The sequence below is a fragment of the Nerophis ophidion genome, linkage group LG02 (genome assembly GCF_033978795.1).
Source record: "Nerophis ophidion isolate RoL-2023_Sa linkage group LG02, RoL_Noph_v1.0, whole genome shotgun sequence".
Classification (NCBI taxonomy): domain Eukaryota; kingdom Metazoa; phylum Chordata; class Actinopteri; order Syngnathiformes; family Syngnathidae; genus Nerophis; species Nerophis ophidion.
In genome coordinates this window covers 9,292,165-9,306,012 of record NC_084612.1, presented here as the reverse complement: position 1 = coordinate 9,306,012, position 13,848 = coordinate 9,292,165, and the positions used below count along the sequence as shown (strand labels likewise).

The following is a 13,848-nucleotide window of genomic DNA, read 5'->3' as shown; positions in this document are numbered from 1 at the left end:
TCATATAGAGGATCTTTGTCTTGCTTTTTTCAATTTTCAAGGTCAGCAGAACTTCTCTGGAAAATGTTACATTTTGGCGTAGGTTCTTAAAATCAGCATAGCACTCCTAATAAAGAGTGACTAGTTTTTTGCAGAAGGTTCTCGAAAAATAGCAGAGCGCTCCTGTCATATAGAGGATCTTTAACTTGCTTTTTTCAGTTTTCAGGAGCAGCAGAACTTCACTGGAAATTTTACATTTTGGCGTAGGTTCTTAAAATCGGCATAGCACTCCTGTCTAATAAAGAGTGACTAGTTTTTTGCAGAAGGTTCTTCGAAAATAGCAGAGCGCTCCTGTCATATAGAGGATCTTTGACTTGATTTTTTCAGTTTTCAAGGTCAGCAGAACTTCTCTGGAAAATCTTACATTTTGGCGTAGGTTCTTAAAAGCAGCATAGCACTCCTGTCTAATAAAGAGTGACTAGTTTTTTGCAGAAGGTTCTCGGAAAATAGCAGAGCGCTCCTGTCATATAGAGGATCTTTGACTTGCTTTTTTCAGTTTTCAAGAGCAGTAGAACTTATCTCATGGAAAAGCTTACATTTTGGCGTAGGTTCTTAAAAACAGCATAGCACTCCTGTCCAATAAAGAGTGAATAGTTTTTTGGAGAAGGTTCTCGGAAAATAGCAGAGCGCTCCTGTCATATAGAGGATCTTTGACTTGCTTTTTTCAGTTTTCAAGAGCAGCAGAACTTCTCTGGAAAATCTTTGACCTTACATTTTGGCGTAGATTCTTTAAAACAGCAGTCATTTTTAAAAAGAAGATCTATGACTTAACACGCTTTTGTAGGTTCTTAAAAACAACATAGCACTCCTGACTTATACAGGATCTTTGACCAGCTTGTTTGTAGTGTTTGTGAATTAAAAACAGCAAAACGCTCCTGTCCCACAGAACAACTTTGACACGTGTTTTTTGCAGTAGGGTCAGTACTGCCATTCCTCCACTAGAGGTCGCTATATTCCCGCGGTGACGTGCGCCCTTTTGGTCCTGGCTGACACGATTAGCATGAAGGACTGACTCGTGCTGCCAAAGTAAAAGCTCTCCGGATTGGCTTTGGCTCCTAACGCGGCCATTTTACATGCTCCCGTGTCATCAAGCGCAGGACTTTGGTCGCGGAATCCGTGGCCCCTCTCTCCTGCGCGGATCCGCGGGGCGGCGCCGCACGCCCCCCGCCCCCGCTCTCTCCCTGACCCGGGGAACGAGTTTTTAAAACCCGGGGCCAAATCGAGGCGAAGGCTCGGTGTGACGTCCAATCAGGGAGGAGGTCACTCGTATGCAAATGAGGCGTTATCACAGTGACGTCAGCAGCAGCAACGGCGGCGGCGGCGGCGGCGGAGCAGCAGCTGTGTGGCGGCGAGCACCGCGAAACTAACTTCACCGACAACACGCAGCGCACAGCCGGGGCTCCGTTTTCGGGTAAGACACCGCCGCGCCGCTCGGTTTGTTTCGGCTTCTTCCGGAAGCTGTCAAGTGTTGCGCCTCATGTCACTCCGACGCCCGTCGACTTTTTTTTTTTACCGCACTTGCTGCGGGGCTACTTTGGAACATCACAGCCGCTCTTTTAGCGCAGTTCCACCCGCGGGGAAGTGGTGCTTGTGTCCGCTGGTCCTGAACTGACAGCGACCGGTTCGTAGCGAGTGGAGCCCGTTTGTTGTGATTAATTGTCCGGCGGAGCAGCAGCAACCCCCGGAAATGACACCCGGGGTAGCCGCTGTCGGTGTTGTTATCTCGGACAACATCGCCGTCCGTCGACCCCTCCAACCTCCAGCCTTCAACCATCCATTCCACCCTGGGCTTCCTCCTCTTAACATTTTTTTTTTAAGATAACCGTTTGAACTTTGGAGCCCTTTTTAATTTCTATTTTAATAAATTGAAATTGGAAGTAAGGAGCCATCGCTGCTAAGGATGCTACTTGACTTGAGAGGTTAGCCTGCTGGCTGTTAATTGAGACAAGAACAAACATGGCGACCTCTCCCTCCTCTATGGTAAAGTGCTGCAAACTTTTTTAATAGTTGCATAAAATGCTCTTGTCATATAGACGATCTTTAGCTATTTTGCAGTATGTTCTTAAAGCAGCAATATAGAGAGAGGATTGTCGTTGTTGAAGTATGTCCTTAAGGCAGCAGTGTTTCTGTCATATAGATGATCTTTGACTCGTGTTTCACAGTGCATCCTCAAAAACAGCAGTGTCATTTAAAGGGTTTTTGACTGCTTTTTTTCGCTCTAGGTCCTCAAAATTAGCAGGTTCCTGTTTTATAGATGATCTTTGTCATATTTTGTCATTTTAAGGATTTTGGACTGCTGTTTTTTGCAGTAGGTTCCCCAAAAACAGCAGTTTTCTGTTTTTTAGATGATTTTTTAAATTTCTTGTCATTTTAGGGTCGTTTTTCGCTGTAGGCTCTTAAAAACAACATTTTTCCTGTCATAGATGCTCCTTGCCTATTGGTCCTTAAAATCAGCCGTTTCCTGTTTTATAGATGATCTTTGTCATATCTTGTCATTTTAAGGATTTTGGACTGACATTTTTCGCTGTAGGTTCTTAAAACAACAGTTTCCCGTCATATACATGCTCTTTGACTGTAGGTCCTCAAAAACAGTCGTTTTATAAATTATCTTTGACTAGTGTTTTTGTTGTAGGTCCTCAAAATCATCAGTTTCCTGTTTTATAGATTATCTTTGTCATATCTTGTCATTTTAAGGATTTTGGACTGACATTTTTCGCTGTAGGTTCTTAAAACAACAGTTTCCCGTCATATACATGCTCTTTGACTGTAGGTCCTCAAAAACAGTTGTTTTATAAATTATCTTTGACTAGTGTTTTTGTTGTAGGTCCTCAAAATCATCAGTTTCCTGTTTTATAGATTATCTTTGTCATATCTTGTCATTTTAAGGATTTTGGACTGACATGTTTCGCTGTAGGTTCTTAAAAAAAACAGTTTCCCGTCATATACATGCTCCTTGACTGTAGATCCTCAAAAATAGCAGTTTTATAGATTATCTTTGACTAGTATTTTTGCTGTAGGTCCTTAAAAACTGCAGTGTTGTTGTCATTCAAAGGATTTTTGACTGCTGTTTTTTGCAGTAGGTTCTCAAAATCAGCAGTTTTCCTGTCATATAGATTCTCTTTGACTAGTGTTTTTGCAGTAGATCCTCCAAAAACAGCACGTTCCTGTTTTATAGATGATCTTTGTCATTTCAGGGATTTTGGACTGTCGTTTTTCGTCATAGGCCCTTAAAAACAACAGTTTTCCTGTCATAGATGCTCCTTGACTGTTGGTCCTCAAAAATAGCAGATTTGTAGATTATCTTTGACTAGTGTTTTTGCAGAAGGTCCTTTTAAAAACTGCCGTGTTCTTGTCATTTAAAGGATTTTTGACCGCCGTCTTTTGCTGTAGGTCCTTAAAAACAGCAGTTTTCCTGTCATATGACTAGTGTTTCTGCAGTTGCTCCTTAAAAATAGCAGTGTTGCTGTCATATAATGGATTTTTAACCATACATTCCACCCTTGGCTTCGTCTTCTTAACATTTTTTTTTTTTTTGAAGATAACCGTTTGAACTTTGAAGCTTTTGTTATTTTTATTCTAATAAATAAAAATTGGAAGTAAGGAGCCATCGCTGCTAAGGATGCTACTTGACTTGAGAGGTTAGCCTGCTGGCTGTTAATTGAGATAAGAACAAACATGGCGACCTCTCCCTCCCTCTGCTGCAAACTTTTTTAATAGTTTTATAAAGTGCTCCTGTTATATAGACGATCTTTAGCTATTTTGCAATATGTCCCTAAAACGGCACTACAGAGAGAGGAATATCGTTGTTGAAGTAGCAGTGTTTCTGTCATATAGATGATCTTTGACTCGTGTTTCACAGTGCATCCTCAAAAACAGCAGTGTCATTTAAAGGGTTTTTGACTGCTGTTTTTCGCTGTAGGTCCTCAAAATTAGCAGTTTCCTGTTTTATAGATGATCTTTGTCATATCTTGTCATTTTAAGGATTTTGGACTGACATTTTCTGCTGTAGGTTCTTAAAACAACACGTTTCCCGTCATATACAGTCTCCTTGACTGTAGGTCCTCAAAAATTGAAGTTTTATAGATCATCTTTGACTAGTGTTTTTGCTATAGGTCCTCAAAATCAGCAGTTTCCTGTTTTATTGATTATCTTTGTCATATCTTGTCATTTTAAGGATTTTGGACTGACATTTTTCGCTGTAGGTTCTTAAAAAAACAGTTTCCCGTCATATACATTTTCCTTGACTGTATGTCCTCAAAAATAGCAGTTTTATAGATTATCATTAACTAGTATTTTTGCTGTAGGTCCTTAAAAACTGCAGTGTTGTTGTCATTCAAATGATTTTTGACTGCTGTTTTTTGCAGTAGGTTCTCAAAATCAGCAGTTTTCCTGTCATATAGATTCTCTTTGACTAATGTTTTTGCAGTAGATCCTCCAAAAACAGCACTTTCCTGTTTTATAGATGATCTTTGTCATTTCAGGGATTTTGGACTTTCGTTTTTCGTCGTAGGCCCTTAAAAACAACAGTTTTCCTGTCATAGATGCTCCTTGACTGTTGGTCCTCAAAAATAGCAGATTTATAGATTATCTTTGACTAGTGTTTTTGCAGAAGGTCCTTTTAAAAACTGCCGTGTTCTTGTCATTTAAAGGATTTTTGACCGCCGTCTTTTGCTGTAGGTCCTTAAAAACAGCAGTTTTCCTGTCATATGACTAGTGTTTCTGCAGTTGCTCCTTAAAAATAGCAGTGTTGCTGTCATATAATGGATTTTCAACCATACATTCCACCCTTGGCTTCGTCCTCTTAACATTTTTTTTTTTTTGGAGATAACCGTTTGAACTTTGAAGCTTTTGTTATTTTTATTCTAATAAATAGAAATTGGAAGTAAGGAGCCATCGCTGCTAAGGATGCTACTTGACTTGAGAGGTTAGCCTGCTGGCTGTTAATTGAGATAAGAACAAACATGGCGACCTCTCACTCCCTCTGCTGCAAACTTTTTTAATAGTTTTATAAAGTGCTCCTGTCATATAGACGATCTTTAGCTATTTTGCAATATGTCCCTAAAACGGCACTACAGAGAGAGGAATGTCGTTGTTGAAGTAGCAGTGTTTCTGTCATATAGATGATCTTTGACTCGTGTTTCACAGTGCATCCTCAAAAACAGCAGTGTCATTTAAAGGGTTTTTGACTGCTGTTTTTCGCTCTAGGTCCTCAAAATTAGCAGTTTCCTCTTTTATAGATGATCTTTGTCATATTTTGTCATTTTAAGGATTTTGGACTGCTGTTTTTTTGCAGTAGGTTCCCCAAAAACAGCAGTTTCCTGTTTTTTAGAGGATTTTTTTTAAATTTCTTGTCATTTTAGGGTGGTTTTTCGCTGTAGGCTCTTAAAAACAAAATTTTTCCTGTCATAGATGCTCCTTGCCTATTGGTCTTTAAAATCAGCCGTTTCCTGTTTCATAGATGATCTTTGTCATATCTTGTCATTTTAAGGATTTTGGACTGACATTTTTCGCTGTAGGTTCTTAAAACAACAGTTTCCCGTCATATACATGCTCTTTGACTGTAGGTCCTCAAAAATAGTCGTTTTATAAATCATCTTTGACTAGTGTTTTTGCTGTAGGTCCTCAAAATCAGCAGTTTCCTGTTTTATAGATGATCTTTGTCATATCTTGTCATTTTAAGGATTTTGGACTGATATGTTTCGCTGTAGGTTCTTAAAAACAACAGTTTCTCGTCATATACATGCTCCTTGAGTGTAGGTCCTCAAAAATAGCAGTGTTATAGATGATCTTTGACTAGTGTTTTTGCTGTAGGTCCTTAAAAACGGCAGTGTTCTTGTAATTCAAAGGATTTTTGACTGCTGTTTTTTGCAGTAGGTTCTCAAAATCCGCAGTTTTCCTGTCATATAGATGCTCTTTGACTAGTGTTTTTGCAGTAGGTCCTCCGAAAACAGCAGTTTCCTGTTTTATAGATGATCTTTGTCATTTCTTGTCATTTCAGCGATTTTGGACTGTTGTCTTTCGCCATAGGCCCTTAAAAACAACAGTTTTCCTGTCATAGATGCTCCTTGACTGTTGGTCCTCAAAAAATGCAGATTTGTAGATTATCTTTGTCTAGTGTTTTTGCAGTACGTCCTTAAAAACTGCCGTGTTTTTGTCATTTAAATTATTTTTGACCGCCGTCTTTTGCTGTAGGTCCTTAAAAACAGCAGTTTTCCTGTCATATGACTAGTGTTTCTGCAGTTGGTCCTTAAAAACAGCAGTGTTACTGTCATATAAAGTATTTTTAACCATCCATTCCACCCTGGGCTTCGTCCCCTTAACATTTTTTTTGTGAAGATAACCGTTTGAACTTTGAAGCTTTTGTTATTCTTATTCTAATAAATTGAAATTGGAAGTAAGGAGCCATCGCTGCTAAGGATGCTACTTGACTTGAGAGGTTAGCCTGCTGGCTGTTAATTGAGACAAGAACAAACATGGCGACCTCTCCTTCCTCTATGGTAAAGTGCTGCAAACTTTTTTAATAGTTGCATAAAATGCTCCTGTCATATAAACGATCTTTAGCTATTTTGCAGTATGTTCTTAAAGCAGCAATATAGAGAGAGGATTGTCGTTGTTGAAGTATGTTCTTAAGGCAGCAGTGTTTCTGTCATATAGATGATCTTTGACTCTTGTTTCACAGTGCATCCTCAAAAACAGCAGTGTCATTTAAAGGGTTTTTGACTGCTGTTTTTCACTGTAGGTCCTCAAAATTAGCAGTTTCCTGTTTTATAGATGATCTTTGTCATATTTTGTCATTTTAAGGATTTTGGACTGCTGTTTTTTGCAGTAGGTTCCCCAAAAACAGCAGTTTCCTGTTTTTTAGATGATTTTTTAAATTTCTTGTCATTTTAGGGTCGTTTTTCGCTGTAGGCTCTTAAGAACAATTTTTTTCCTGTCAGATATGCTCCTTGCCTATTGGTCCTTAAAATTAGCCATTTCCTGTTTTATAGATGATCTTTGTCATATCTTGTCATTTTAAGGATTTTGGACTGACATTTTTCGCTGTAGGTTCTTAAAACAACACGTTTCCCGTCATATACATGCTCTTTGACTGTAGGTCCTCAAAAATAGTCGTTTTATAGATTATCTTTGACTAGTGTTTTTGTTGTAGGTCCTCAAAATCATCAGTTTCCTGTTTTATAGATTATCTTTGTCATATCTTGTCATTTTAAGGATTTTGGACTGACATGTTTCGCTGTAGGTTCTTAAAAAAACAGTTTCCCGTCATATACATGCTCCTTGACTGTAGATCCTCAAAAATAGCAGTTTTATAGATTATCTTTGACTAGTATTTTTGCTGTAGGTCCTTAAAAACTGCAGTGTTGTTGTCACTCAAAGGATTTTTGACTGCTGTTTTTTGCAGTAGTTTCTCAAAATCAGCAGTTTTCCTGTCATATAGATTCTCTTTGACTAGTGTTTTTACAGTAGATCCTCCAAAAACAGCACTTTCCTGTTTTATAGATGATCTTTGTCATTTCAGGGATTTTGGACTTTCGTTTTTCGTCGTAGGCCCTTAAAAACAACTGTTTTCCTGTCATAGATGCTCCTTGACTGTTGGTCCTCAAAAATAGCAGATTTGTAGATTATCTTTGACTAGTGTTTTTGTAGAAGGTCCTTTTAAAACCTGCCGTGTTCTTGTCATTTAAATGATTTTTGACCGCCGTCTTTTGCTGTAGGTCCTTAAAAACAGCAGTTTTACTGTCATATGACTAGTGTTTCTGCAGTTGCTCCTTAAAAATAGCAGTGTTGCTGTCATATAATGGATTTTTAACCATACATTGCACCCTTGGCTTCGTCCTCTTAACTTTTTTTTTTTTTAAGATAACCGTTTGAACTTTGAAGCTTTTGTTATTTTTATTCTAATAAATAGAAATTGGAAGTAAGGAGCCATCGCTGCTAAGGATGCTACTTGACTTGAGAGGTTAGCCTGCTGGCTGTTAATTGAGATAAGAACAAACATGGCGACCTCTCCCTCCCTCTGCTGCAAACTTTTTTAATAGTTTTATAAAGTGCTCCTGTCATATAGACGATCTTTAGCTATTTTGCAATATGTCCCTAAAACGGCACTACAGAGAGAGGAATGTCGTTGTTGAAGTAGGAGTGTTTCTGTCATATAGATGATCTTTGACTCGTGTTTCACAGTGCATCCTCAAAAACAGCAGTGTCATTTAAAGGGTTTTTGACTGCTGTTTTTCGCTGTAGGTCCTCAAACTTAGCAGTTTCCTGTTTTATAGATGATCTTTGTCATATTTTGTCATTTTAAGGATTTTTGGACTGCTGTTTTTTGCAGTAGGTTCCCCAAAAACAGCAGTTTCCTGTTTTATAGATGATTTTTTAATTTCTTGTAATTTTAGGGTCGTTTTTTGCTGTAGGCTCTTAAAAACAAAATTTTTCCTGTCATAGATGCTCCTTGCCTATTGGTCCTTAAAATCAGCAGTTTCCTGTTTTATAGATAATCTTTGTCATATCTTGTCATTTTAAGGATTTTGGACTGACATTTTTCGCTGTAGGTTCTTAAAACAACAGTTTCCCGTCATATACATGCTCTTTGACTGTAGGTCCTCAAAAATAGTTGTTTTATAGATCATCCTTGACTAGTGTTTTTGCTATAGGTCCTCAAAATCATCAGTTTCCTGTTTTATAGATTATCTTTGTCATATCTTGTCATTTTAAGGATTTTGGACTGACATTTTCTGCTGTAGGTTCTTAAAAACAACAGTTTCCCGTCATATACATGCTCCTTGACTGTAGATCCTCAAAAATAGCAGTTTTATAGATTATCTTTGACTAGTGTTTTTGCTGTAGGTCCTTAAAAACTGCAGTGCTCTTGTAATTCAAATGATTTTTGACTGCTGTTTTTTGCAGTAGGTTCTCAAAATCCGCAGTTTTCCTGTCATGTAGATGCTCTTTGACTAGTGTTTTTGCAGTAGGTCCTCCAAAAACAGCAGTTTCCTGTTTTATAGATGATCATTGTCATTTCTTGTCATTTCAGGGATTTTGGACTGTCGTCTTTCGCCATAGGCCCTTAAAAACAACAGTTTTCATGTCATAGATGCTCCTTGACTGTTGGTCCTCAAAAAATGCAGATTTGTAGATTATCTTTGTCTAGTGTTTTTGCAGTAGGTCCTTAAAAACTGCAGTGTTGTTGTCATTCAAAGGATTTTTGACTGCTGTTTTTTGCAGTAGGTTCTCAAAATCAGCAGTTTTTCTGTCATATAGATTCTCTTTGACAAGTGCTTTTGCAGTAGATCCTTCAAAAACAGCACTTTCCTGTTTTATAGATGATCTTTGTCATTTCAGGGATTTTGGACTTTCGTTTTTCGCTGTAGGCCCTTAAAAACAACTGTTTTCCTGTCATAGATGCTCCTTGACTGTTGGTCCTCAAAAATAGCAGATTTGTAGATTATCTTTGACTAGTGTTTTTGCAGAAGGTCCCTTTAAAACCTGCCGTGTTCTTGTCATTTAAAGGATTTTTGACCGCCGTCTTTTGCTGTAGGTCCTTAAAAACAGCAGTTTTACTGTCATATGACTAGTGTTTCTGCAGTTGCTCCTTAAAAATAGCAGTGTTGCTGTCATATAATGGATTTTTAACCATACATTGCACCCTTGGCTTCGTCCTCTTAACTTTTTTTTTTTTTAAGATAACCGTTTGAACTTTGAAGCTTTTGTTATTTTTATTCTAATAAATAGAAATTGGAAGTAAGGAGCCATCGCTGCTAAGGATGCTACTTGACTTGAGAGGTTAGCCTGCTGGCTGTTAATTGAGATAAGAACAAACATGGCGACCTCTCCCTCCCTCTGCTGCAAACTTTTTTAATAGTTTTATAAAGTGCTCCTGTCATATAGACGATCTTTAGCTATTTTGCAATATGTCCCTAAAACGGCACTACAGAGAGAGGAATGTCGTTGTTGAAGTAGGAGTGTTTCTGTCATATAGATGATCTTTGACTCGTGTTTCACAGTGCATCCTAAAAAACAGCAGTGTCATTTAAAGGGTTTTTGACTGCTGTTTTTCGCTGTAGGTCCTCAAACTTAGCAGTTTCCTGTTTTATAGATGATCTTTGTCATATTTTGTCATTTTAAGGATTTTTGGACTGCTGTTTTTTGCAGTAGGTTCCCCAAAAACAGCAGTTTCCTGTTTTATAGATGATTTTTTAATTTCTTGTAATTTTAGGGTCGGTTTTCGCTGTAGGCTCTTAAAAACAAAATTTTTCCTGTCATAGATGCTCCTTGCCTATTGGTCCTTAAAATCAGCAGTTTCCTGTTTTATAGATAATCTTTGTCATATCTTGTCATTTTAAGGATTTTGGACTGACATTTTTCGCTGTAGGTTCTTAAAACAACAGTTTCCCGTCATATACATGCTCTTTGACTGTAGGTCCTCAAAAATAGTTGTTTTATAGATCATCCTTGACTAGTGTTTTTGCTATAGGTCCTCAAAATCATCAGTTTCCTGTTTTATAGATTATCTTTGTCATATCTTGTCATTTTAAGGATTTTGGACTGACATTTTCTGCTGTAGGTTCTTAAAAACAACAGTTTCCCGTCATATACATGCTCCTTGACTGTAGATCCTCAAAAATAGCAGTTTTATAGATTATCTTTGACTAGTGTTTTTGCTGTAGGTCCTTAAAACGGCAGTGTTGTTGTCATTCAAAGGATTTTTGACTGCTGTTTTTTGCAGTAGGTTCTCAAAATCAGCAGTTTTCCTGTCATATAGATTCTCTTTGACAAGTGTTTTTGCAGTAGATCCTCCAAAACAGCACTTTCCTGTTTTATAGATGATCTTTGTCATTTCAGGGATTTTGGACTTTCGTTTTTCGTCTTAGGCCCTTAAAAACAACAGTTTTCATGTCATAGATGCTCCTTGACTGTTGGTCCTCAAAAATAGCAGATTTGTAGATTATCTTTGACTAGTGTTTTTGCAGAAGGTCCTTTTAAAAACTGCCGTGTTCTTGTCATTTAAAGGATTTTTGACCGCCGTCTTTTGTTGTAAGTCCTTAAAAACAGCAGTTTTCCTGTCATATGACTAGTGTTTCTGCAGTTGCTCCTTAAAAATAGCAGTGCTGCTGTCATATAATGGATTTTTAACCATCCATTGCACCCTTGGCTTCGTCCTCTTAACATTTTTTTTTTTTAAGATAACCGTTTGAACTTTGAAGCTTTTGTTATTTTTATTCTAATAAATAGAAATTGGAAGTAAGGAGCCATCGCTGCTAAGGATGCTACTTGACTTGAGAGGTTAGCCTGCTGGCTGTTAATTGAGATAAGAACAAACATGGCGACCTCTCCCTCCCTCTGCTGCAAACTTTTTTTAATAGTTGCATAAAGTGCTCCTGTTATATAGACGATCTTTAGCTATTTTGCAATATGTCCCTAAAACGGCACTACAGAGAGAGGAATGTCGTTGTTGAAGTAGCAGTGTTTCTGTCATATAGATGATCTTTGACTCGTGTTTCACAGTGCATCCTCAAAAACAGCAGTGTCATTTAAAGGGTTTTTGACTGCTGTTTTTCGCTGTAGGTCCTCAAAATTAGCAGTTTCCTGTTTTAGAGATGATCTTTGTCATATTTTGTCATTTTAAGGATTTTGGACTGCTGTTTTTTGCAGTAGGTTCCCCAAAAACAGCAGTTTCCTGTTTTTTAGATGATTTTTTAAATTTCTTGTCATTTTAGGGTAGTTTTTCACTGTAGGCTCTTAAAAACAAAATTTTTCCTGTCATAGATGCTCCTTGCCTATTGGTCCTTAAAATCAGCCGTTTCCTGTTTTATAGATGATCTTTGTCATATCTTGTCATTTTAAGGATTTTGGACTGACATTTTTCGCTGTAGGTTCTTAAAACAACAGTTTCCCGTCATATACATGCTCTTTGACTGTAGGTCCTCAAAAATAGTTGTTTTATAGATCATCCTTGACTAGTGTTTTTGCTATAGGTCCTCAAAATCAGCAGTTTCCTGTTTTATAGATTATCTTTGTCATATCTTGTCATTTTAAGGATTTTGGACTGACATTTTTCGCTGTAGGTTCTTAAAAAAACAGTTTCCCGTCATATACATGCTCTTTGACTGTAGGTCCTCAAAAATAGCAGTTTTATAGATTATCTTTGACTAGTATTTTTGCTGTAGGTCCTTAAAAACTGCAGTGTTGTTGTCATTCAAAGGATTTTGACTGCTGTTTTTTGCAGTAGGTTCTCAAAATCAGCAGTTTTCCTGTCATATAGATTCTCTTTGACTAGTGTTTTTGCAGTAGATCCTCCAAAAACAGCACTTTCCTGTTTTATAGATGATCTTTGTCATTTCAGGGATTTTGGACTTTCGTTTTTCGTCGTAGGCCCTTAAAAACAACAGTTTTCCTGTCATAGATGCTCCTTGACTGTTGGTCCTCAAAAATAGCAGATTTGTAGATTATCTTTGACTAGTGTTTTTGCAGAAGGTCCTTTTAAAAACTGCCGTGTTCTTGTCATTTTAAGGGTTTTTGACCGCCGTCTTTTGCTGTAGGTCCTTAAAAACAGCAGTTTTCCTGTCATATGACTAGTGTTTCTGCAGTTTCTCCTTAAAAATAGCAGTGTTGCTGTCATATAATGGATTTTTAACCATACATTCCACCCTTGGCTTCGTCTTCTTAACATTTTTTTTTTTTGAAGATAACCGTTTGAACTTTGAAGCTTTTGTTATTTTTATTCTGATAAATAGAAATTGGAAGTAAGGAGCCATCGCTGCTAAGGATGCTACTTGACTTGAGAGGTTAGCCTGCTGGCTGTTAATTGAGATAAGAACAAACATGGCGACCTCTCCCTCCCTCTGCTGCAAACTTTTTTAATAGTTTTATAAAGTGCTCCTGTCATATAGACGATCTTTAGCTATTTTGCAATATGTCCCTAAAACGGCACTACAGAGAGAGGAATGTCGTTGTTGAAGTAGCAGTGTTTCTGTCATATAGATGATCTTTGACTCGTGTTTCACAGTGCATCCTCAAAAACAGCAGTGTCATTTAAAGGGTTTTTGACTGCTGTTTTTCGCTGTAGGTCCTCAAAATTAGCAGTTTCCTGTTTTATAGATGATCTTTGTCATATTTTGTCATTTTAAGGATTTTGGACTGCTGTTTTTTGCAGTAGGTTCCCCAAAAACAGCAGTTTCCTGTTTTATAGATGATTTTTTAATTTCTTGTAATTTTAGGGTCGGTTTTCGCTGTAGGCTCTTAAAAACAAAATTTTTCCTGTCATAGATGCTCCTTGCCTATTGTTCCTTAAAATCAGCAGTTTCCTGTTTTATAGATGATCTTTGTCATATCCTATCATTTTAAGGATTTTGGACTGACATTTTTCGCTGTAGGTTCTTAAAACAACAGTTTCCCGTCATATACATGCTCTTTGACTGTAGGTCCTCAAAAATAGTCATTTTTTATAGATTATCTTTGACTAGTGTTTTTGCTGTTGGTCCTCAAAATCAACAGTTTCCTGTTTTATAGATTATCTTTGTCATATCTTGTCATTTTAAGGATTTTGGACTGACATTTTTCGCTGTAGGTTCTTAAAAACAACAGTTTCCCGTCATATACATGCTCCTTGACTGTATGTCCTCAAAAATAGCAGTTTTATAGATTATTTTTGACTAGTGTTTTTGCTGTAGGTCCTTAAAAACTGCAGTGCTCTTGTCATTTAAAGGATTTTTGACTGCTGTTTTTTGCAGTAGGTTCTCAAAATCAGCAGTTTTCCTGTCATAGAGATGCTCTTTGACGAATGTTTTTGCAGCAAGTCCTCCAAAAACAACA

The 13,848-nt window shown here is 37.5% G+C and overlaps 1 protein-coding gene across 5 annotated transcripts in view; it reads left to right on the top strand.

Annotated features, from left to right (window-relative positions):
- Positions 1–1,316: 1,316 nt before the first annotated feature.
- Positions 1,317–13,848, top strand: part of chd9 (chromodomain helicase DNA binding protein 9) — a 211,538-nt gene continuing 199,006 nt past the window's right edge. For all 5 annotated transcript variants that reach the window (XM_061877078.1, XM_061877090.1, XM_061877086.1 and 2 more), the window contains exon 1: positions 1,317–1,450. The gene's annotated coding sequence lies outside the window, so the exon portion shown is untranslated. The remainder of the gene's footprint in view (positions 1,451–13,848) is intronic.